Here is a 19,539-nt window from a genome sequence, read left to right on the forward strand (position 1 = left end):
AGAGAGAGAGGGAGACACAGAATCTGAAGCAGGCTCTAGGCTCTGAGCTATCAGCACAGAGCCTGACGCAGGGCTTGAACCCACGGACTGTGAGATCATGACCTGAGCTCAGTCAGACACCCAACAAACAGAGCTACGCAGGCTCCCATCATGTCCTTTTCTAATTGCCACAATGGCTAATGTGGAGACCCCTGGTGGTTCTAGAGTCTCACCTGTAATAGTGATGAATTATCTTACCATGAAATATCTTCATTGCTTGAAAAACTGTTCACTAAGGGGATAGGGTGGGCTGTGGTTAATCACAGTGTTCTTTATTGATTCTTTTGAGTTGTGGGTGGTTTTCTCTTCTGGCTACCTTCATGTGTACATTAAAGGAAGTAGGATATGGCTAGTAACTTATTTTTAGATCTTGTATAACTCTTAGCTTTGTCTCTGTTATAATTCCAGACACCATTGCTTCCTTGGTAACCACTGCTTTGCTAGCTCCTTTTAAACACTTTGTGGTAAACCCGTTGATGTTTGGGGCTGGAGAAAATAAAGCATGCAAAGCTAAGGCTGGGAAATATATTTCTTCATAGACCTTAGAGAGGAGTAGTGACTCAGACCTGGTGAGCACATCGGTACTCAGGACCTCTTAAAATAGGAATGTTCTTCCCCCTGCAGCTGTAGGGATTAGTGCTGTGGGCCTAGGGGTTCCTGAAATGAGTGCCTCCTGGACTTCTCCAGGGCACAGCGTGGGCCCTGCACCTTCCTGGAGGAGGGTGGGGCCCCTCAGTCCCTATGGACACCCTTCCTGCCACCTGCCATAGTTGAGCTCCCCAGAAAGGAGAGTAGGAAAGATTGTGGGGGAGGTGGAGAAAAGACAGCAGGGTTCCTAGGCAACAAAGTGCCTGGGAGAAGTCTATGGCAGCTCTAAGTAACCCCAGGGGAGGTGACTTTAGTAGAGGAAGATTTCCTCTCTGTAGCTCCAGGTATGGTTCACGGTCATCCTTCCCAAGGCATCGAAGCCTTTCTGAGGCATATCCTGCCTGGAATGTTATATTCTTTCTGCCAAATATTGTTTAAAATTAAGAGCCTCAAATCATAAGTAATTTTTCTTCTTGCTTTCTCTTTCCAGAGTGGAAGACTTTATAGAGCTCCTTTGGTAGAAATGTTCATGGAAATGTTGGGGCTATTTCTATTTTTTTCTTTTGTTTTTAGTATTTGTGTTTTAGGGAGAGCATAAGCAGGGGAGGGGCAGAGAGAAGGGGACAGAGGATCTGAAGTGGGCTGATAGCAGTGAGCCCGATGTGGGGTTTGAACTCCCGAACCGCGAGATCATGACATGAGCCCAAGTTGGACGCTTAACCGACTGAGGGGCTATTTCTAAACTGAGATGATAATAAAGGGATTTTTTTTTTCTTGGAGTGCTGACCAGTGGCCCATTTGAGTTTGAAGGAAAATAATCTGAAACACGCTCTTCGTGGGGAGAAGAAACCTGGAAAGCAGTAATGCCAAAGGGGAGTGGGGCTGACAGCGTACAGCTACCAAACAGCCAGAATGCAACGAGAGACGGCAGCACAAAAGGCCAGGACTATTCTGGGACATGTACCCTGAGTCACAGAGTAACGGAGACCAGAGGTGACAGCTGGTCTCTCGGCTCCTCAGTGAGCAAGCATCTGGAATATCACTGTGATTTTGTGAAGCTCAGTTTAGGAGCATCGAACCTTAGGGAATTTGGAAAAGGGCAAGGAGAAGGAGTGGTTGGAGTTGAGGCCTTAGGTCGTCCGCTCAGGGGAAAGATTAAAGAAGTTAAATGTGGGCAACTAATGGGGGATGGCAATAGTCTGCTAATTCCTGACACCGTAGAAGGCAAGAATTATTGGTAAAGGGGGATGGTGTCATTAGAAGATACCTTCGATACCAATAAGCATTGAAATGCTGAACGGCACACATAAAAAATGCTCTGGTTGGGGCGCCTGGGTGGCGCAGTCGGTTAAGCGTCCGACTTCAGCCAGGTCACGATCTCGCGGTCCGTGAGTTCGAGCCCCGCGTCGGGCTCTGGGCTGATGGCTCGGAGCCTGGAGCCTGTTCCCGATTCTGTGTCTCCCTCTCTCTCTCTGCCCCTCCCCCGTTCATGCTCTGTCTCTCTCTGTCCCAAAAATAAATAAAAACGTGGAAAAAAAAATTAAAAAAAAAATGCTCTGGCCAACTGTATTAGCTTGCACAACAGGACCACCATTTCCCAAGGAAATCCAGTGTGTATGTGTGTGTGTGTGCATGTGTGTGCCTGTATGTGTGTGTGTGTGGGTGTGTGTGTGTCTTTGTACACAATTACTTGAGATATTTGATAGTAGATTTTCAGTACAATCATACTGTAAGCTTCTCTGGACCAGAGACCACTGTAGCATAAAGGGGTCGCCTGACCTCCAAACCTGGCAACGAGTGTCCTCATGCAGCTTCTAGAACCCAGACACTGAGCAAATTAACCTCAAAACATTCCTGTGAAATGCAGGCTTCTCGCAATAGATTTTTTTTTTTAATGTTTATTTATTTTTGAGAGAGGGAGAGAGAGAGCATGAGCAGGGGAGGGGCAGAGAGAGAGACAGAGGACCTGAAGCAGGCTCTGTGCTGACAGCAGAGAGCCCCATGCCAGGCTCGAATTCACAAGCCGTGAGATCATGACCTGAGCTAAAGTCTCATGTTTAACCAACTGAGCCACCCATGCGCCCCTCATGATAGATTTTGATTAGATTCTTACAGTCCATTCTGTGATGGGAAAAGGAATTCTACCAAGACTGAGATGTAGGGGGCTTACATCTTACATGGAGGAAATGTGGTCCTTCCATGGTGGATGCGGGGAGGCCCAGAGTGAAGCGGAGGGCAAAGGTCACACTCCGATAAAGAACCCATCAGAAACTTTGATATGTGAATCCCAGAGGATGCTGTGACATATACAGTTCTTGTTACAGGATTGGGGATCTGATTGTGTTTAGAAATCCATGCAAGAAAGTACTACAAGCAGGGGTTTTGATTCTGATGAAAACAAGCCTAACTTTTCTTAATTCCAGTTTCAGAAATAAAGGTTTGCTGCTAGGTTTGGAGGACAGCTGGGAAAAGCCTCTGGACTCGGATCCATGCAAGCCTTCTCAGACATCAGGGGCCGATGAGGGGCCAGATATTTGTGCTGTCTATTTTTATTTATAAATACGTCCTACCTTCCAGGTGCTGGAAAGCTAATCCAGGCTGACAGATTTCCTTACTTGACTGCCTTGGCTTTCAATGGCCGGTGTCACTGCTATTAATAGTAAACTCTATATTCTTAAAGAGCTTTTCTTTCTGCTCTGCCAGGCCCAGAGCAGACCTTGGTAGGAAAGATCAAGCTGGGGTTAGGCTGGAGGAAGACAGAGGCAATTAAGCAGAGGGGACAGAGAGGCACCAAAGAAGAAAAGCCAGGAATTTCTTGAGCGAAATTAACCTTAAGCTGACTTTGAAACTTTCTTTGATACATTCTTCTAGCAATTGGTTTTAAGGTCTACATAATACAAGATTAAGGAGTTCAAGAGGACCCATGGGTAGATGGAAAGTGATTCCAATGACCAGATTAGTTGGCTTCTTTGAGAAAGGGACTCAAGGGATGATCTTGTTGAGTGAGCTTCTTTTCTGGCTCCCTTTTCCTTAAGCAAATATAAAAATAGTCCTTTTAAAACCGAGCAATATGCATCTTTTAGCTAGTCTCTTCCTTTGGTTTTCAAAGCACGTTGCATATTTTGAGAGAAATTCCAGTCCATTTTGGTGCTTTTGTGTCTTGCTTATTTATCCTATGGTGGTCCAAGGTCTCAAGCAAAGACAGCATTGTGCCCCCAAACACTTTAGAAGTAAAACCTTCATTAATGGAATTCCAGGGAAATAGAATTTATGCTTAACTCTTAGTTAAACACAAAACCCCTTTTGCTTTAATCCTTGATGTTGAAATCCTTTTTAAGATGTTTACATTTGCTTTTATGTCTGTACACAGGACAAGGGAAATGATCTAATCTCGCTCTGATGATTCAGCATCTTGCAGCCCCTCCATTCTAAGTGTGTTTTATTGTAGGGATAGAGGGTACGGAAGATTAGAATGCGTCTAAGCCTTGGCTGAAAAGGCTCCTTTATCTAATTGTGTTCGAATCCTGGGGCAGACTGGCATTCCTGGTTCAGTTCCACATACCTGCAGACTCCAGCCCCAAACACTGCCAGTCCTTTAGCGGGTCCAGAATGAATCCTTTGCTTCCATGTGATCTCCTCCTAGGAGAATCACGAAGCCCTGCAAACGAAGACTCAAGGAAGAGCTGTGTCCACAAATAAGACAAAACCATCACAGAACTATTCTCCTGGGGCATGGCTCAGAGCGACCTCACTTTCAGGCCTGAGGCCACACACTCAGGCCTGAGTTTCTGGGTTGACATGCAACAGACCTGGATGGGCCCTTGAGGCACATGGAGACTCCTAGCTCCTTCCCAGCCCACATCCCAGAGGAAGTGTAAATGTATTCATGTACGTGGGGTGCAGGAGTCACGCTGCCCGCTATCTTGGTGTTCCCTTTGAGTTCAAGGAAAAGTGCCAAGTTGGAAGACATAAATATCTCACCCAAAGACAATTTTTAAAAACCTCCTCTCTCCCACCCTTTCCATCTTAGTTGCCGGAAACGGGTAGTGTGGATCCCCTGGGAAGGACAAGAAAATGGTAGGTAGCACGTCCGGGTTCCTATTTGCCTTGGCCTCTTTTGCTTGTTGTGACGACGAGGAAAGAGCCAACTGATCAAAACTACTGCGCAGCCTCTTTCAGCTCCAGGATTTACCACATTTCTGAAGCGAATGGCCAAAGGAATGCGAGCTGGGTCAAGGACAAGAGGATTTAGCCAAGGGAGCCCCGTGGTTTCTTGCTTGTCATGAATGATGTATAGAATGAGGTAATGCAACCAAAATTAAGTGAGAGCCGCAGAGTCACTTTCCACACAGCTGGGAGTGAAGCTTTTTGATGAGTGTATGATTTTTTAAAATGTCCTGGAGCATCAGAAGGCCTGACTTCTAAAATCACATTACCTTGCAACTTGATGTCATAGGTGTATCTGGGCTTCAGGGAGGCAGGGCTGTCTCCGAGGGGGAATGCCACAGACATTTTGACATTGGGGAAGTTTGGAAAAGCCCCTCCTCCAATTGTTCCTCCCTCCCCGTTTGTGGTATTCGTCTTCTGGCCTAGAGAATCGGCCTGATTGCTGTTAGAAACTTCGGGGAAGGGAAGGGAAGATTAGAGAGGATAAGAAATGAAAACCTGCAATGGGGCAGCACGTCCAGAGGGAACTAGTTGGCTAAGGCAGAGTTTCCAGAAAGAGCAGCCTCCGTGATGTACTTAGGAACAGGCTTTTTTCCTGCTTTGAGTTTTCCTTTACTTGAGGCTGTATTTCTGATGTTTACCAGGGGCTCCGCTTTTCTGACTCACGGACTTTCCTTCTGAGGAAAGGAGTCAGGGGCACATGGGTTAGCCCAGTGTTCTGGCTGTATGGCCTTGGCCCTTGTCTGCAATCTGAGAAGGAGACGTCTGCCACAAAAAGTGATTTTGAGGGTTTTTGTAATGCCCGTGGCCAACAAATATAAATTCTCTCCTTCCCTCTCTTTCCCTGTTTTTTCTTTTCCTGTTGACTTTCTTCATTAAACATGCTAGGAGGGGATTACCTCGAGGCTGATACAGCTAGTGCTTCTCAAGTGGGCTGTGGGCCTGCTCTTTGTGGAATTAGTCAATTAGTTCTTCAGTGAGGAAAATATTCTGAGGATAGAGAGAGAGAGGGAGAGGTAGAGAGACAGACATGCCACCGAGGGCATCATTTTGGGTGCATGTGAGGACTGAGAAAGGGGTAAGAGAGGACGTTTTATCCAACCTGGGTAAAAACGGAACAAGGTTCTTGCAATATACTTGTTTTCTATAGTATCTTGAGCATTAGCAAGATGCTGCTTGAAAGAGAGGAAAACAATTCTTCCACCGACCTGTGCCTGTTTGACGTTTGATTTTATTTTGCCTACATTATTTGGGAAACCCCACGTTCAGAAATTTTTATGACCAGAGCTATTTTCTGAGGTTCCTGGCAGAAGCAAACATAAAACTGATATGGCAGGATGACCCCCTTAATGGGGATCTCTCAGGATTCCCACGCGTGAACACCTGCTGAACATGAGCTCATGATACATAGTTGCAAGATGCACAAGAAAACATTATACCATGAATGTGCATTAGTACACATTAAAAAATAGAGCATTAGAATTATACAGTTTCCAACAATTTAAAATAGTAGAGTCATGTGTGGAAACTATGACAGCGATGTTTTAAATGATTAAAGGGGCACTTGGGTGGCTCAGTCGGTTAAGCGTCTGACTTCAGCTCAGGTTATGATCTCATGGTTCATGAGTTCAAGCCCCACCTCAGGGTTTGTGCTGACAGCTCAGACCCTGGGGCCTGCTTTGGATTCTGTGTCTCCGTCTCTCTCTGCCCCTTCCCCACTTGTGCTCTCTCTTTCTCTCTCAAAAATGAATAAACATTAAATTATATGATTAAAGACATACAATCGAGAACCTAAAATACAAAAGAACAAGTGGTTATAAAGAGTAATGGTAAAAGAAGGAAAGGCAGATTTTGGAAGAACATACTAAAACTTCTAGAAGGGAATATTATTATTTAAAAAAATTTTTTTTAATTATTTTAAATTTATTTTTGAGAGAGAGAGCATGAGGTGGTGAGGAGCAGAGAGAGAGGGAGATGCAGAATCTGAAGCAGGCTCCAGGCTCTGAGCTGTCAGCACAGAGCCCGACGTGGGGCTTGAACTGGAGAACTGCGAGATCATGAACTGAGTGAAAGTCGGACAATCAACCTATTGAGCCACCCAAGTGCCTGGGAATATTATTTTTTTATTAATTTTTTAAATGTTTATTTTTGAGAGAGAGAGAGAGCGTGCCCATGCGTGGGCAGGGGAAGGGCAGAGAGAGGGAGACGGAGGATCCAAAGCAGGCTCCATGTTGACAGCACAGAGCCCGCCCGATGTGGAGCTCAGACTCACAGAACTGCAAGATCATGACCTGAGCCAAAGTTAGACGCTCAATCATTTAAGCCACCCGGGTGCCCCCAAAGGGAACATTATTGAAGGGAGAATTAGTAAAATGGAAAGTAGATCTAGTAAAATGATCCAGGAACTGACATTGAGAGATAAATTAATGGGGAATATATAAGACAGTTGAAAATTCACATAGACATAGAATTACGCCTTTGTATATGTTAATCATAGTTAATCGTAGAAAGAATAAAGGGAGTAGAGGAAAGGCAATACTTGAAGAGGTAAAGACTAAGGGGCTAGGAAGTTTCAACAAAATCCAAAAACTGACTTGTGCTCCTTTATGCACTGTGCCCCTAGGAAGGTAGAAAGGCATACCTAATTGGTGAAGTTGAGATTTTGAGAGGAATAAACCGAGCCAACTCAAGTCAGCTCTGCTCTTACTCCTTCAGAGCAAACCTGTCTGCAGTCAGGAGAAGTTTTCCTTGTCCTCCATGTCACAGATCTCACCCCGGCAGCCCTGTTGGGGGAATTCGGCTTCCTCAATCAGCAAATCAGTCTAACTCTGGCTCTCCTATTAAGCTACAATCTCCAACCCAGGCTTTATAAGTAACCAAGGAACTTATTTATTTAATTTCTCAATGTGTTTGTTGCCTGGCAGGAAAGAGGGAACACTAAAAAAAACGTTTTTAGGAATGCATAAGGAAACATTGGTAAGATACAGTAGATATTAAAAAATAAAGAGGAAGGGGGCCTAAATGGCTCAGTCGGTTGAGCGTCCGACTCTTGATTTCGGCTCAGGTCATGGTCTGAGGGTCTTGGGACCCAGCGCCAGTGTTGGCATGGAGCCTGTTTAAAATTCTCTCTTTCATTTTCTGCTCCTCTCCCCTACTCTCTCTCTAAAATAAAAAATATAAATTAAAAAAAATACAGAGGATAGTATGGTTACCCAAATACCAGTAAACTTAAAAACTTTGATGACGTAGACTATTTCATAGAAAAATATAAGTTTACAAAGCTGACTCAAGAAGAAACAGATAGTTATAATCAATAAAAAATTCAGTCTTTTATAAAAATCTGCATATATGCCTGTGTTTGTATATATACACATATGCACACACACACACACGCTCATTTCAAACTCCTAATTTACAGGCAAGTTCTATCAAACATTCAATCTTAAACAAATGTTTTCATAAAAAGAGTGCTCCCCAACTCATTTTATGAGACTGGCATAACTTTGACAGAAAATCAGATAAACTTAATATTACAAACAGAAAAGGTCAATATGAAAAAAACTGAAGACCAATAATCACAAATAAACATAGGACTGAAACCATAAATAAAATATAAGCAAGTCAGAATCCAGTTATCTCTTCCTGAATTTTAATGTTTATTTTTGACAGAGAGAGAGAGAGAGAGAGAGAGCAAGCAGGGGAGAGGCAGAGAGGGAGACACAGAATCCAAAGCAGGCTCCAGGCTCCAAGCTGTCAGCACAGAGTCAGATGCGAGGCTCGAACCCACGAACTGCGAGATCATGACCTGAGCCAAAGTTGGATGTTTAACTGACTGAGCCACCCAGGCGCCCCTTCTTCATGAGTTTTATATACGTGTACTTGTGTGCATGTGTATGCATGTATGTGTGTGTGGGTAAACCAAGTAGGGCTTTTAAACTAACGTAAAGATGGTTTTACAATAGAACCTGTTTTAGAAATGTAATATAGCACTATTGACTAAAGAAGAAATGTGCAATCATTTAAATGGAAGCAGGAAAAACAACTTAAAAAATTCAATGTATTTTTATGATAAATTCTTAGTAAAATGGAAAGTTGGGGAATATTTGGTAGAAGATGATCTACAAATACTTTAGAGCAAACATTATTCTCTACGGCATTTCCTTCAAAGAGGAATAAGACAAGAATGCCTGTCAACACATCATCTGTTAATCAATGTACTGCACGTTCTAGTCAGTGATGTTAGACAAGAAGAAAGATAGGAGCATTAGAAAAAGAAGAAAACCGTTTTTCGTGTGTGTGTGTGTGTGTGTGTGTGTGTGTGTGTGTGTGTTTAGACAATGTATATATCCAAGAGAGACTGTCAAATAATTCAAGTAATAAAGTTGTTGGATAGAAGATTCTTGTAGGTTGGGTTCCAGAGAAGCTGACTCTGACCTGGCGATTAGCACATAGTTTATTAGATTGTGTTCTTGATATCAATACCTGTGGAAGGGATGGGTAAGAAGTAGGATTGTGCAAAGGGAGAAGTTGAGCTGTGACACAGTCCTCATGAAGGCCCCAGACAACCCCATGGGAAGATCTGAATCTGGCGAGTCCCTTTAGAATTGTCCCAAGATAGGGTGAGGAGGCCTGGCCTTTCTATTTCCAAGTTGACTAGTCACTGGGTGTACAATGTCCTGGGAAGTAATGTGGCTCTGAGCTTACAGCTTTTTTGGCCAAGACACTTCTTTAAGAGGGCTTCTCGATGAGGTCTAACCGTCGTCATTTCTTCCTTGCACCTAAGGGAATAAGTATTTTAGTCCTAAAGGGGGATGCGGGAGGCACAGGGATCGACTTATCTAAGTTTTGGGAGCCATTCTTTCAGGATCTCGATGGGAGTCTTTTCCTTGGGGGGAACTCATAGGAGGAAGCTGAGTGGGATGGACTATGGCCCCCAGTGGAGCAGCTTGGGACGGCGACTGATACTCACTGATTGCTGCCTTGCTATGTATCCTAGACCTCCTCTGCTCTCTTGTACCATCTCTGCTAGTCTCAGTGGTGCACCTGGTGGGTGACCCAGATCCTCACTTCTGACAGGTCTGATACCCTGGTCATGGTGTCCTTCTTAGGTCAGGATGGCTGCAACTGTCCAATTACTGTCAAAGTTGGGCCAGGTACTACCAAGAGGCACCAGACACCTCACTTAAATGCCCAATGTATTCTTCCCTGCCTACTTCATGTAACAGCAACCCTTCGTTGTCCTGATAATTAGTGTTAACATCCCCACCATTTCAGAACCTGCTCCTCATTATGATAATTCCATCTCCTTGGCTTCTAACAGTTAACTGCTGCCATCTGGCCTCTATTATTCTGGGGCTCTATCCCCACTGCTATCAGTGAGCCCAGTTTTGTAATGACCTCTGCTATGGTCATTTCTGGCCTGCAGAGAGGAGCTACCACTGAACTTAAGGAGGCTGATGGTTCTCTCACCAGCATATTTTTTTTTTTTTTATTGCTCTGGGCCCTTCTGTGGAGAATTTTTATCCTGTGGATTTTTCAGTCTTACGTGGTGAGTCCACTCTTATATGCCTACTTATCTAGGTCTTTTTTTTTTTTTTTTTTTTTACTGTTTCTTCTCTCTCTCTGCCTTGGTAATTGAGGCATTTCTGCATTAACTTAGCGTGGGCCAGAGTCAAACAAACTTTTGCTATAAAGGGCCAGAGAGTAAATATTTTAGACTTTGTGAGCCACAAACAGCCTTGCATGCATATCTTTGTTTATTTTTTATAACCCTTTAAAAATGGAAAAAACATTCTTAGCTTTCAGGCTATACAAAAATAAGGCACTGGGATTGTAGTCTGTGCACCCTTGGGCCATAGCTTTTTCATGCGTCTGGGAGCCTTCCTAGCAGGGTGTTTGCATAATCTCCCAACATCCGTAACAGGACCCATGTTAAATCCCATGTCCTGCCACAGTGCCCCTAAATTAATAAACTCTCCCTTCTTCCACTTTATATTCTGCCTCCAGTGAACCAGGATCCTCAGAAACCAGTTCAGTGCACAGTTTCCTGGCTCCTGCTGGGACATGTTTTCTGGGTCCTGCAGCTCCCTTTTGGCAAATTCTCTTTCCTTCTTTACCAGGCTCAGCACATCCAGGTTGGATTAACCTTCATTATTGTCCTAGTTACCCAGAGAGGAGGTAGGGACTGATCCCGAGAGGGAGGCATATTGTCCTGCAGGAGAGAGGCTTCTTCAGGAGGTGCAAGTAAGAGGGAAAGAATAGACTTTAGGAGTGAGGGCTGGACCACTTCTGCAAGCTCAGATGATTCTGGGGAATGTGAAGATTAAAGAGTTTCAGGTGCATCTCCCCCTCCCCCCCAGGTATCCCCATTCATTTTCTCCCAGCCAGGGTTCTGAACTTACACAGCTGACTGACCAGCGTGAACGGAGAGCTTAATCTTCTTTGGAGTTCTGCTACTCTTCTTTTTTTTTTTAATGTTTATTTATTTTTGAAAGAGAGGGAGAGACAGAGCGTGAGCAGGGGGAGGGGCAGAGAGAGAGCGCGAGACACAGAATCCAAAGCAGGCTTCAAGCTGTCAGCACAGAGCCCGACGCGGGACTGGTACTCACGAACTGCGAGATCATGACCTGAGCCGAAGTTGGACTCAGCACACTGAGCCACCCAGGTGCCCTGGAGTTCTGCGACAATTCAGGTTAAGTCCGTCCTTCCTCTTTCCTTAGGATGCAAGACTCAAGAGCCATTTCCTTGAGCTTTCACATTTAGGTTTTTTTTTTTTTTTTTAATTTTTTTTTTTTTTAACGCTTATTTATTTGTGAGACAGAGAGAGACAGCATGAACAGGGGAGGGGCAGAGAGAGAGGGAGACACAGAATCGGAAGCAGGCTCCAGGTTCCGAGCCATCAGCCCAGAGCCCGACGCGGGGCTCGAACTCACGGACCGCGAGATCGTGACCTGAGCCGAAGTCGGATGCTCAACCGACTGAGCCACCCAGGCGCCCCCACATTTAGTTTTTAATTGATAATTAATTTATATTAGTCTTCCTAGATACTTTTCAAAGGATTAACAAAACTTAGCTATAGCCACCCAGTTCCACTGTCCCTGTAGTTATAATTTTCCCCATGTTTTTCAAATGCCTTATCACATTCTCTTGTGCACTCTTACCAGAATACCCTGTCAGTTTACCACAGATGGAAGTTTTAATAATTTCATCTTGACTTTGTGCCAGTGATGGGTCCTCATCCTCAGTCAGGCAGAGGGTGACCCAACTGCAGAATCTCATCCTAGCACCTGCTTTCATATACTGCTTCACGCGGCATTCTCCAAGAAGCAGATCCTGGGGTAGAGATCAGCTTGCAGAAAGCACGCCTCTGTGGTTGGTACCTGTGGACAGGACAGGAAGGAAGCAGGACTGAAAAGAAAAGAAGATGGGGTGGGAGGTGGTCTCAGTGGAGACTGTGGTAGGGAAGCTCTACAACTGGGATGGCCCTTCACAGTTGTCAGAAGCTGGTGTGAGAATGAGTCTATATTCCCTGTTAATCAGCCTTTGGATGTGGGATTCCCTAGGAAAGGCTATGTGAGGTAAGGTAAGACACTCCTAAAGAGGGCCAACAGCTGGGGGCTGTTTGGTAGTAGCATATCCCGCTGCTGGGCACTTAAGTCCTTCTGTCTTAAAGGGACATCTGGGTGGTATATCACAGTATCCATTACTAAGATCCTTAAATACTGGCCGCAGAGATAGAAAATCATCACAGTTAGAAAGCATAATTTAAGTAACAATATCTTTTTAAAAAGTAACGAAAACTCTGGGGTGCTTCAATGGCTTAGTGGGTTAAGTGTCAGACTTCGCCTCAGGTCATGATCTCACGGTTCCTGAGTTTGAGCCCTGAGCTGGGTTCTGTGCTGACGTCTCAGAGCCTGGAGCCTGCTTGGGATTCTGTGTCTCCCTCTCTCTCTCTCTGCCCCTCCCTCACTCGTGCTCTCTCTCTCTCTCTCTCTCAAAAATAAATAATGATTAAAGCAAAATTTTAAAAAAAGTGATAAAAGCTCTAAGATGTCTGGGAATAGAGTTAACAATATTCAAGCCGTTTTAAGAAAGCAATTACAAAATTTTATTAAAGTAAATGGAAAAATATATCCATTATATATTATATATGCTATATATAATATATCCATTAATTATATATTATATATCCACTGATTAATTATACATATTATATATATCCATTATATATTATACATATTATATATATAAATGGATACAAAGTAAATGGATATATTATGTCTATGGGTGGCAAGATTCAATAGTTTAAAGATGTTAGTGCTTCCTAAGTTAATATAAAATTCAAAATCCCAACAGCTTTTTTTAAATATTTGACAATCTTATTCTAAAATTTATATGAAAAAGCAAATGGCCAAGGATAATCAAAGAGATTTAAAAGTAGAACAAGGGCAGGGGTGTCTGGGCGGCTCAATTGGTTAAGCGTCCGATTTCGGCTCAGGTCATGATCTTGTGGCTGGTGAGTTCGAGCCCCGAGTCAGGTTCTGTGCTGACAGCTCAGAGCCTGGAGACTGCTTCAGATTTTGTGCCTTCCCCTCTCTCTCTACCCCTTCCCCACTGGTGCTATGTCTCTCTCTCTCTCTCTGTCTCTCTCAAAAATAAAACATAAAAAAAAATTTTTTTTAAAGTAGAGCAAGGGCAGAAAGACTTGCCCAACTGGTATCAGGACTTATTAAATGCTGAAATAATTAAAATAGAAGGCAGTGCCATAGGAATATATAGACAGACCAGTGCGATCTAATAGAGATTTGACCCTTGTTTGAATAATTACTTAATATGCGATAGTAGTAACATTGTAAATTAGTGGGAAAAAAGTTTTAGACTATTTTAAAAAAATAAATGGTGCTGAGACAATTGATTTTATCTATGGAAAAAGAAAACTATATCTCTGCCTCATTCTATATTTAAAAGTGTGATTCCAAGTAGATTGGTTTTGTATAAATTCTAAAACTTTAAAACTTTTACAAAAAAATACACAGAAATACTTTGATGACTTTGAGGTAGGAGGAGATCTCTTAAGGCATGAAAACTATGTTACAAAAGAAAGTACTGATAACTTTGGCTCCTTTAAAGGTTTTGTACTACAGGGTTATTGTAACTAAACGTCAGGTCATAATAGGAAAGAAGATATTTGCAATATATGTAACTGATGGAGGAATAACACCTGGAATATTTAAAGAACTTCCAGAAAACAATAAGAAAATGGCGAGTCAACATATAAGTAAGCAAAGAATAAGAACAGGCAATTAAGAGTAGCTGAAATATGAATGACTAATATACGTTTGAGAAGTTTTTCGCCCTTCCCAGTGATCCTGGAAAAGCTAATTAAAACTACAATGACATAATTTTCATGCCTATCAGGTTTGTAAAAACTGATAAGTCTGCAAATTCCAGTGTTGGGGAGGATTTGGGACAAGGAAATATTCACATTCTGCTAGTGGGTGTGTGAAGTGGGATGTGCATTGGAATAGCCGCTTTGGAAAGCAATTTGGTAACAGCAAATAAAATTTAAAATGAACTTAATTTTCACCCCAGGACTTCTCTACTACCCTAGAGAAATTTTTTTACACGTGGATATGAATGTTGAATGTAGTATCATTTGCAATGGATGGAAATTGGAAACAGCCTTAATTTCCATCCATTGGAGAATAGGTAAGTTGAAGTACGTTCATACGAAAACATACACTGAAGTTAAGGTGATCTAGACCCACATGTCTCAGTGTGGATAGACCTCAAAAGTAAAATCTTAAACCAAAAATTAGAAAAAATAACTGCAGAATATAGCATAATGCTATATATATTGTTCATGAATATATACATTTTATAGTTATGTATTTCACACACATTTTTAATATACAAATATTTATTACATATTATAAAATATTATGAAAACATGAGTGAAAGTGATAAACACCAAATTAAAGATAATAGTTTTTCTGCAGAGGGGAATGTGAGAAGAATAATGGGATTGAGGAGGGGGCTGTCATCATATCTGCATTATTTTTTTCACTTCAAAGACCCTGAAGCTGTAAAGATGGAAGGAAAAATTTTAAGCTTTGACAAAGCTGAGTGGCGGGGACATGAATTTTTGTTTTGTTTTAAGGTTTTTAATGCTTTTTGATATGTTTGGATGACACCAAAATTGAATTAGAAAATTAAGGAGTTTAAATAGACTAAGGAAAAAAATCTGTTATTGTCATTTGATTAAAATTAATGTTGCAAATCCTTGTTTTTGACCAGTGAATCCCACCATTCATAGACCATGCCATTGAGCTTGATGAACTCTGTCTTGGACTCTGCAGGGACTCTGAGAGAGAATAGCTAGGTGAGCCTGAATAGATTAAGTGTGCTGAGAGTAATCACATGGCATTTGTCTAGTCTTGCTTGGCTGGGGACATTGAGGGTGGGGTAGGGGAAAGAGGTTCACGAAGACGCTCAGCTCAGGAACTTCTAAAGAGACCCCGCAACTTGCACAGCACCTAGTCTGAGGCCTCTTCCTTTCTGCCTTCAGGATCAGGCTTCCTGGTGTTCATGTGATGCCCCCTGCTTTCCCAGTGTCTCTGTGGGCTCATTTACTCACTGCTCTAGGTATTCTCATCAAGGAGCATTGAAGCTGTGGAATGCCAGGCCTTTCCGGCAGCCAAAGCCTGTGGAAGCAGCAAAGCAGATAATATCCCGTTGTAGGTTGGGTAGAAACAGAAAGCTTGGGCTGTGCTGGGAACATTGGTGACCAGAGCCACGTGAGGGGGAAAGCCTGGAAAGTTAGAGTTGGCAGGGCCCTTTGGGACCACCTAGCTCAGCGTTTGTGTGTGTTCAAACTTTTTGTTGTAACACAGTAGATGAACCAGGTGGTCATGACACTGCTCTGGTTAAAGCAATTGGGAGGACCGCAGTGACTAGTCCTTGGTGCTCCTATTCAGTGCTCCTGCTTCTTGCTCTCCCCGCTGACAGCCCCTGACCAGGCTCTAGGAAGCACATGGTATAAAGCACTGTTCATATCCACACCCTTCATTAGACAGATGAGGACGGTGACCTACTGTGGGAGGCTGTGACTGCTCCAGCCCTCCACCTCTGACAGGGCACTTTCTACGGCATCCTTCAAGCACTTTCTCGATTTTCTTAGAATGGAGTCAATACAACCAGGCTATGTTGATTTTTTCCCCTCTTTTTAGTTATTTATTTCTTTATTTTCTATATTCTAGATTATAGAAAGAGACCATGTTGAGTGTTTCTACACCAAGCCGTGATACTATCATCCTGCTGTGTTACAACTTATCTCATTATTTCACTGAACTCCAAGGGAAGGAATCAGAGTTAGTTCTTAAGTGTTATGGTGATAGGGGAGGGAAGACGGATCTAGACTAATTCCATGTGAGGGAGCTAGGAAATAAATTAAGAGGGAGAATATCCCACTATGCTTATTGTCCCCAAACAGCTCTCTCCTAAACTCCATTTATTTAGGTAATAATTTGGTTAATCAAGCTGCAACTTTAAAAGGCCAGCATCTTCCTTCCAGGTAAAACCCATTGATCCCTTGCACCATAAAGTGAAAATTAACAATATTTCTTGACTGTTCATCCATTACTGCTGCCCATGTACTCTTGGCACATGTGAATACAATTGTTTGGAAAATTAAAAAAAATATATTTCTTGAGCACTTTCTACATGCCAGGCACTATGCCAAGTGATTCACATGCATTATCTCATATAATCCACATAATAATAGTGTAAGGTCAATACAACTGTTATCTTCAATTGCATAAGGATGTATGGAGGTGTATAGAGGTTAAGTATTTCACCCAAAAGCACACAGCTAATAAATGGCAGAGTCAGGATTTAAGCCCATGCTTTTAGTGGCTGTGCTGCCCAGAAATGGACAGTTAGGTTTCATACCCAACTACCCAGTTAGAGAATGGGTGTTTCATTGGATGTATGGAAGAAGGGTCAGTTAATTATAGAGTAGGTGGGCATGGTCGGTGGGGCTTTCCTGTCCATTCTACAACATGGCTTAAGTTACGTCTATACAAATTTGGATTAGAGATGCCCAAGAATAAATAAAATATAAAAGAAAAATACTAACCAAAATATAACCAAACTACAAGAACCAAAAAACTGCACTGAAAGATTTGCTGTAAAACATTGATATAAATGAAAGCATAATTTCCCCAGGGGCTATATGCTTTCGGCCCTAATTTCCTATTGCCTTTGTAGATTTTAAATTCTTAAAATCAGCTTTTAGTGAGAAGGGACTATTAAGGACACTTAAGTAATACAAAGCTAACTAATGATGTCCATTTCAAAGAGAGGTAAACTGGATATTTGAAATAATTAAATTTTTTAAAAATCTCTTTTTGCAAATGGTGTCGGTCATCACATCATTCCAGTTCATTTCCAAGAAATAGACTACTGAACTCAAACTAGTTTAAACAACAGGAATATTAGGTCTTATATCATTCAGTTCTGAAGTAGAGTGGGCTTTATGTTTGATTCAATGAGTCAAAAATACCATCAAAAGGCCAGGTTCTCTCTGTCTCTTCATTCTGCTGTTTTAAGTTTCATTCTCAGGTTGGTTTTTCTTGTGCCACAAAATGGCTGCCATTTGGGGCTATAAGCCTCCTTATTCACATACACAGAGGAAGAGAAAACTGGCTTCCTGTTGCTCTACCTTCAGAACCAAGAAAAACATCCCCTCAAACCTCTTTTCTTTTGCACTGGCCAGCAGCAAAGGTCACATGACCATTTCGTAGACAGTCTCAGCAAGATGGGTTGAGATTACGTACAATCAGCCAGGTCCACCTCTTTAAATGAGGTTGTTCCCTCAGACACTGTTGCTTTTTCTCAATAAGAGAAAAGTGCAGTGTATGTTACAGAGGCAACCACAATCCCCAGTGTAGAATTTGCCTGTACCAGATGGGTACCATGATTCATTTACATATTCAAGAGACATGTATTAAATATCTGCCATCTGCTCAGAACCAAGAGATTCTAAAGAAAAGTTATACATGAATCCATTTTTCTATTAGGTGACAAAAATGACAAACTGTGGCTCATGCCCCTCCTGCTTTTTCCTTCCTACCCTTTGGTATAGCACTCAATAAAAATCTCAATATAGCCAAAGATTGAACTAAAGATGAAAACTGAGGCCACATTGATGGCTCCAAAACGAGGAAACGGACCAAATTCAGCCAGCCATTTAGTTACCAACCAATTATTTTATTAAATGCAATCCTTTAAAAGAATTAATCTTTCTTTTTACACAGACCAATTTTCCTTTACCAGGGGGATAGATTACACTGACTTACCCTTTAACTCTTGAGAACTCTGGGTATGTGTGCATCTCTGTCACCCACAACTCATCAATTTGACAGCTAGAATTTGAGGCTTACTATATTACATATTTAAATCTTTAATTTTGAAGGGGTAGGTGAAGGGCTCAGAAATTGCTCTGTGTAAAGCTCAGAGTGCCCTATATTGGCAAAATAATTGCATTTGTAAACGTGAAATACTTTTGGAAGCATTTCCCTTTAAAGTGAATGAGATATGGGTACTTGGAACAAGTTATGAGTTGTCTTATCTTGTGGTTTTGCAAATTTTGAAGTTGGTCAAAGAAACACCTTTTACCCTCTCCCCACTTTTTTCTAACAGCCCAGCTGACTGCACCTGCCTCTTTATTAACCACAGAAAAGCGAAAACCTAGCAACATGAAATTAAATCTTTCTCTGCTTTGGCACCAGTATGCCCATGGAGAGTGCTAAAGACATGTGGAAGATTTAATGCTTAGGGAGAGCAAAAGATTATTTGCTTCTGCCCCAGCAACAGAGCTATTCTAAGAGCTCTGATTGCTTAAGAGAGGCAGGGCATAGGCATGGCCTCTTTTTCTGTCTCTTACTTAGACTTTTAAATTCTTATTTGTTTATTTATTTGCTGAAGAGGTTATAACATAGGCTAGAGCAGTGGTTTTTCTGAGTTTGTTTTTCTGGGTGATTCCCAGACTGATCACTAACAGTGTTTGTATTTATAAAGACAGAATAATAATAAAAAAAGACAGAATGATATTGACATTTTATCATTTAACTAATAGTTCATAAAACCCAAGAAGCATCCTATTCTAATCCTAGAAAGTGTTTTGATGGTGGAAGTGAACAGAGAGGGGTGAGGAGTGGAGGGGCAGGGGAGTAGGTAGCCTGAGGATTATTTTGTGTGCCAAAATGGCAACATGGGGCTTTGACTTGCAAGGTTCCTAAATTCATATGTTTTTTTAGAGCTCAGCTTTCACCTGAAAATGACTCTATATCCCTTAATTTTTGTTTCTTTGGAGATAAGACACCAACTCCCCCAAACTATTCTACACTGCCTCGCCGGCCGCGGGGGGGTGGGGTAGTGGGGAGAGCTTTATCCCAGTCTGAGTATCAATCCCACCTATGTCAGAATCTTTCATTTGCAGAGTTGGAGACCTTAAAAATACTCTGAGGGCGCCTGGGTGGCTCAGTAGGTTAAGCATTTGACTCTTGATTTCGGCTCAGGTCATGATCTTATGATATGTGAGATTGAGTCCCATGTCGGGCTCTGCACTGACAGTGTGGAGCCTACTTTGGATTCTCTCTCTCCCTCTCTGCCCCTCTCCCCCACTTGCACTCTGTGTCTCTCTCTCAAAGTAAATAAATCAACATAAAACGCCCCCCCCCCCCG

Source organism: Herpailurus yagouaroundi, unplaced genomic scaffold, assembly GCF_014898765.1.
Source record: "Herpailurus yagouaroundi ecotype Mexico unplaced genomic scaffold, PumYag 29, whole genome shotgun sequence".
Taxonomy (NCBI): domain Eukaryota; kingdom Metazoa; phylum Chordata; class Mammalia; order Carnivora; family Felidae; genus Herpailurus; species Herpailurus yagouaroundi.